Here is a 7,609-nt window from a genome sequence, read left to right as displayed (position 1 = left end):
AACACACACACACTAACACACACAGACTAACACACACACACTAACACACACACACTAACACACACAGACTAACACACACACACACTAACACACACACACTAACACACACACACTAACACACACAGACTAACACACACACACACTAACACACACACACTAACACACACACACTAACACACACACACTAACACACACACACTAACACACACACACTAACACACACACACTAACACACACAGACTAACACACACACACACTAACACACACACACTAACACACACACACTAACACACACACACTAACACACACACACTAACACACACACACTAACACACACACACTAACACACACAGACTAACACACACACACACTAACACACACACACTAACACACACACACTAACACACACAGACTAACACACACACACACTAACACACACACACTAACACACACACACTAACACACACACACTAACACACACACACTAACACACACACACTAACACACACACACTAACACACACACACTAACACACACACACTAACACACACACACTAACACACACACACTAACACACACACTAACACACACACACTAACACACACACTAACACACACACACTAACACACACACACTAACACACACACTAACACACACACACTAACACACACACACTAACACACACACACTAACACACACACACTAACACACACACACTAACACACACAGACTAACACACACACACTAACACACACACACTAACACACACAGACTAACACACACACACACTAACACACACACACTAACACACACACACTAACACACACAGACTAACACACACACACACTAACACACACACACTAACACACACACACTAACACACACACACTAACACACACACACTAACACACACACACTAACACACACACACTAACACACACAGACTAACACACACACACACTAACACACACACACTAACACACACACACTAACACACACACACTAACACACACACACTAACACACACACTAACACACACACACTAACACACACACACTAACACACACAGACTAACACACACACACACTAACACACACACACTAACACACACACACTAACACACACAGACTAACATACACACACACTAACACACACACACTAACACACACACACTAACACACACACACTAACACACACACACTAACACACACACACTAACACACACACACTAACACACACACACTAACACACACACACTAACACACACACTAACACACACACACTAACACACACACACTAACACACACACACTAACACACACACACTAACACACACAGACTAACACACACACACTAACACACACACACTAACACACACACACTAACACACACACACACTAACACACACACACTAACACACACAGACTAACACACACACACACTAACACACACACACTAACACACACACACTAACACACACACACACTAACACACACACACTAACACACACACACTAACACACACACACACTAACACACACACACTAACACACACACACTAACACACACAGACTAACACACACACACACTAACACACACACACTAACACACACACACTAACACACACACACTAACACACACACACACTAACACACACAGACTAACACACACACACACTAACACACACACACTAACACACACACACTAACACACACACACTAACACACACACACTAACACACACACACACTAACACACACACACTAACACACACACACTAACACACACACACTAACACACACAGACTAACACACACACACTAACACACACACACTAACACACACACTAACACACACACACAGACTAACACACACACACTAACACACACACACTAACACACACACACTAACACACACACACTAACACACACACACTAACACACACACACTAACACACACACACTAACACACACACACACACACTAACACACACACACACTAACACACACACACACTAACACACACACACACTAACACACACACACACTAACACACACACACACTAACACACACACACAGACTAACACACACACACTAACACACACACACTAACACACACACACTAACACACACACACACTAACACACACACACTAACACACACACACTAACACACACACACTAACACACACACACTAACACACACACACTAACACACACACACTAACACACACACACACTAACACACACACACTAACACACACACACTAACACACACACACTAACACACACACACTAACACACACACACTAACACACACACACTAACACACACACACTAACACACACACACTAACACACACACACTAACACACACACACTAACACACACACACTAACACACACACACTAACACACACACACTAACACACACACACTAACACACACACACTAACACACACACACTAACACACACACACTAACACACACACACTAACACACACACACAGACTAACACACACACTAACACACACACACTAACACACACACACTAACACACACACACTAACACACACACACTAACACACACACACTAACACACACACACTAACACACACACACTAACACACACACACACTAACACACACACACTAACACACACACACTAACACACACACACACTAACACACACACACTAACACACACACACTAACACACACACACAGACTAACACACACACTAACACACACACACTAACACACACACACTAACACACACACACACACTAACACACACACACTAACACACACACACTAACACACACACACACACACTAACACACACACACTAACACACACACACTAACACACACACACTAACACACACACACTAACACACACACACTAACACACACACACTAACACACACACACAGACTAACACACACACTAACACACACACTAACACACACACACTAACACACACACACTAACACACACACACTAACACACACACACTAACACACACACACTAACACACACACACACACTAACACACACACACTAACACACACACACTAACACACACACACACTAACACACACACACTAACACACACACACTAACACACACACACTAACACACACACACAGACTAACACACACACTAACACACACACACTAACACACACACACTAACACACACACACACTAACACACACACACTAACACACAACAACAACAACAACAACCGCCATTCGCCACTAAGTGGCGGTGACGTCACCACGACGCTTGTGCCAGGCTATGTGCACCGTGAGGCCACGTGAAGTGTCGAACGCCCGCTGGCAGGAGGTCACGGGGCAGACCCAGGTGCCACGGGTCGACTGACTGAGATGACTGGCTGATGCACCACCTGTGCCCCCTACTGTGCCAACCTGCTGTGCTTTAGCCACCCGGCGCTCCGCTCGCTGTTGTGAGCGTCGCTCCTCCGCCCTCCGTTGTTGTTGGAGGGCGACTGCCTCCAACTGCCCAGTAGCATCCTTCACGAGCCTCCTCCACAGAGGCCGATCTTGACACCGCTGGTACCAGTCATCGGCAAGTCCACTCAGCTCCACGTCCTCCTGTACCACATCACTCCATCTCTTCTCTAGCCCGTGCCGCGCCCGCTTAGCCCCCTCAATCCGGCCAAACAAAAGCTGTTTCGGCATGCGGTGGCTGGGCATGCGGGCTACATGACCCAGCCATCGCAGCCTTGCCTGCCGGAGGAGCTCACCGATGGGACCCTGCCCAGATCTTTCAAGGATTTGTGAGCTCCTCACACAATCCAGTCTGGTTAAACCCAGGATGGATCGTAGGCAGGCCAGCCTAAATGTTTCTAACCGGCGAAGATGTTCCATTAGGGGGGTCCACGTTTCGCAAGCGTAGAGAAGGGAGGGAATGACCGTGGCCGAGAAGACCTGAAGCTTAGTGCGGAGCGACAGACCAGGTAGCTTCCACACAGCGTTACGCAACCGATGAAAAGATATTGCCGCTCGACTGATTCGGAGTGAGACCTCTGCTGTTAAACTGGAGCCAGTCATAAGCACACTGCCCAGGTATGGGAAACTCTCCACTCTCTCCACAACTGCCCCATCACCGATTGGGAGTTGTGGGGGTGGAGTGTCCGATGGTACAAAATACCCAGGCAGGTGCTTAGTTTTGGTGGGGCTGATGGTAAGGCCCCACCTCTTAGTGGCACGCTCCAGTCTCAGCAGCAGCGTCTCCAACTCCTCCTCTGACTGAGCAGCTATTACCAAGTCATCAGCATACATAACGTGGTTGAGCAATAGGGAGCCATCCCTTGACCGCACCCGGGCATCGATTAGCCTCCCATTATATCTGTACCATATGGAGATTCCCCCGGTACAGCTATTGAAGGCTTCACGAACTACGTGGTCAAAATAGATGTTAAATAATGTGGGAGCCAGAGGACATCCCTGTCGCACCCCAAGGTGTACAGGGAATGGCTCTGACTCCCGGCCACGTAGTTTTACCCGGGCCCGCTCACCATCATGAAGGTCCTTAATGATCGTGAGCAGAGGGTCAGGTACTCCAAAAGCACGAAGAACGACCCAGAGCCCAGGCCTACTGATGGTATCATAGGCCTTGACCAGGTCAATAAAGCAGAGATGTAGGTCTTGTTGGAATTCCCTACACCTCTGCTGTAGCAGACGGACAGAAAATATGGCATCTGTGCAGGACCGCCCTTTCCTGAAACCGCATTGGGGCTCCGCAAGCCTCTCCTCAGCGTGCCTGGCAAGGCGATGCTGAATAATCCTTGCCAGGACCTTTCCCGGCACACTGAGGAGTGAGATGCCCCTGTAGTTGTTACAGTCTGTGCGGTCCCCCTTCTTAAAAAGGGGGACCACCAGGGCATCCTTCCAATCCTGCGGAACCCGTCCAGTGGTCCAGACTGTTGTTATGATGTCATATAGGGCAGTCTGTGCACAAACGCCACCCTCCCTCAGCATTTCGCTTGGGAGATCATCTCTGCCCGCTGCCTTTCCTGGTCTCAGACTCCGGATCGCCTTCAATACTTCCTCAGCAGATGGCACCTCAGCCAGCCACTCACAGGGGATGACTTCATCCAATATTTGAGGCACCGCAGCCTCAGCAGGGTCATCCTCACTTTGTGCCACGATGTTTTCCTGGCTGTGGGATTTTCCCTCCCCCAGGACCTCACAGAAATGCTCAGCAAATCTGCGAACCTGTTCCTGGGGGTCGGAAATTGGATCACCGTTTTTTCCCCTAATGATGGTAATAGGTGTGGCGCTGCAGGTTACTTTTTTGATGGAGTTAAATAGCGATTTGTGATCACGGGCCACTGAGGCAGACTCCATCTCCTCAGCAACCCGCGACCACCACCCATCCTTGCAGCGCCTCACGGCTCTCCGAACCTCCGAGCGAAGGCTGCGGTAAGCCTCCTCATTCTCTGACGTGGGATTCTGTAGCCGATGACAGTGGGCCTGTCGCTTTTTCTCAACCATCCTGAACAACTCCTCTGTCATCCAGGGTGTCTGGGGAGGTCTGGACCGCGTACCCAAAGCAGCCATTGCAGCTGCATGAGTCACAGTCCTAAACCTCGCCCATTTACCCTCGACATCAGGAGGAGTCGGGGACGATGCCAATCCCAGCCGCAAGCGATGATGAAATTCTCGCTTGCAACTTTCATCAGATAACTCAGACCAGGCCACTTTAGGTTGGAATGGGGTCCTGGGTGTACACCCACCACCGGAGTGGAAGAATGGCAGGCGCATCTTACAGATGACTAGTCGATGGTCAGAGGGCAGATCAGCTCCACGGTAGGTCCTGGCGTCAAGGACATGGGCTCGCATTCGCTGGTCCGTCACTATGTAGTCCAGCAGATGTTCTTGCTTGGACCCGGCATGCATCCATGATGTTGTGTGGATGCGCCGATGCCGGAACAGCGTGTTGGTAATTACAAGCCCATGGGCTGCACAAAAATCTAGCAGCCTCCTACCATTGTTATTGAGCTGATCTGGCCCATGCCCTCCAATCACTCCAGACCAGGTGCCAGTATCATGACCAACTCGGGCATTGAAGTCACCCAACATGATGACTCTATCCCGAGGGGCCACTTTAGCCAGCACCTGTGACAGGAGGTCATAGAAGGCATCTGACTCATCGGCTTTGCCTGCATCCCTCCACGGATGTTCATCTTCGGTGGGGGCATAAGTAACCACGACCACCATTCCTCGCCTCCGGTTGATGGGAAGGCGAGCCCAAAGTAGCCTGGGGCTTACAGCTTCCCACACCTCACCGCCACGCTCCCACGCCCCCTTCATTCTTTTGTTCAAAAGAAGACCCACACCCTGTTGTTTGGCAGTCTGCTGCCCCGAGTAGAGGACTGTCCACCCCTCATGGTGGCAGGAGCCAGAGCCGGTCCACCGGACCTCCTGAATGCCGCATAGATCCAGGCGGTACCGGTCCAGCTCCCGACAGAGGAGTGGCAGCCTCTCCTCTGCAGTGAGCGTTCGAACATTCCACGTGGCCACCCGTAGTGGCTTTTCGTTGTTTCTGGAGTAGCCCCGAGGGTAGGTATTCAATCTCCTGGCTCCGCCAATTGGGGTTTGGCCAGGAGACGTCATAGACGCCTGGCCCCCCGGGGCCTCCGGCACAAGCTTAGTTGTTACAACTTTAATTCGTGGTTTTGTGGTAATTAATTGAAGGTGGAGGGGTTACCAGCCCCTCGCACCCGTCCAGAGCCCCCGTTTAGCCCCTGTGGTGGACACATATGCCATGAGGGGAGGAGCCAATCAAAATTGGAACTCCCCCCACAGCACTGTCCACGACAGAGTTGCCCGTCCGGCACCGCGAGGAGGTAGGGGGTTGTTTTGCCGGACACTAACACACACACACTAACACACACACACTAACACACACACACACTAACACACACACACTAACACACACACACTAACACACACACACTAACACACACACACTAACACACACACACTAACACACACACACTAACACACACACACACACACTAACACACACACACACTAACACACACTAACACACACACACTAACACACACACACTAACACACACACACTAACACACACACACTAACACACACACACTAACACACACACACTAACACACACACACTAACACACACACACTAACACACACACACTAACACACACACACACACTAACACACACTAACACACACACACTAACACACACACACTAACACACACACACTAACACACACACACTAACACACACACACTAACACACACACACTAACACACACACACTAACACACACACACACTAACACACACACACTAACACACACACACTAACACACACACACTAACACACACACACTAACACACACACACACTAACACACACACACACTAACACACACACTAACACACACACACTAACACACACACACTAACACACACACACTAACACACACACACTAACACACACACAATAACACACACACACTAACACACACACACTAACACACACACACTAACACACACACACTAACACACACACACTAACACACACACACTAACACACACACACTAACA

The sequence above is a fragment of the Petromyzon marinus genome, chromosome 41 (genome assembly GCF_048934315.1).
Source record: "Petromyzon marinus isolate PM22_M1 ecotype Great Lakes invasive population chromosome 41, UKy_Petmar_22M1.pri1.0, whole genome shotgun sequence".
In the NCBI taxonomy this organism is placed as follows: domain Eukaryota; kingdom Metazoa; phylum Chordata; class Hyperoartia; order Petromyzontiformes; family Petromyzontidae; genus Petromyzon; species Petromyzon marinus.
The sequence above is the reverse complement of the archived record's forward strand: the minus strand, read 5'-3'. Positions refer to the sequence as shown.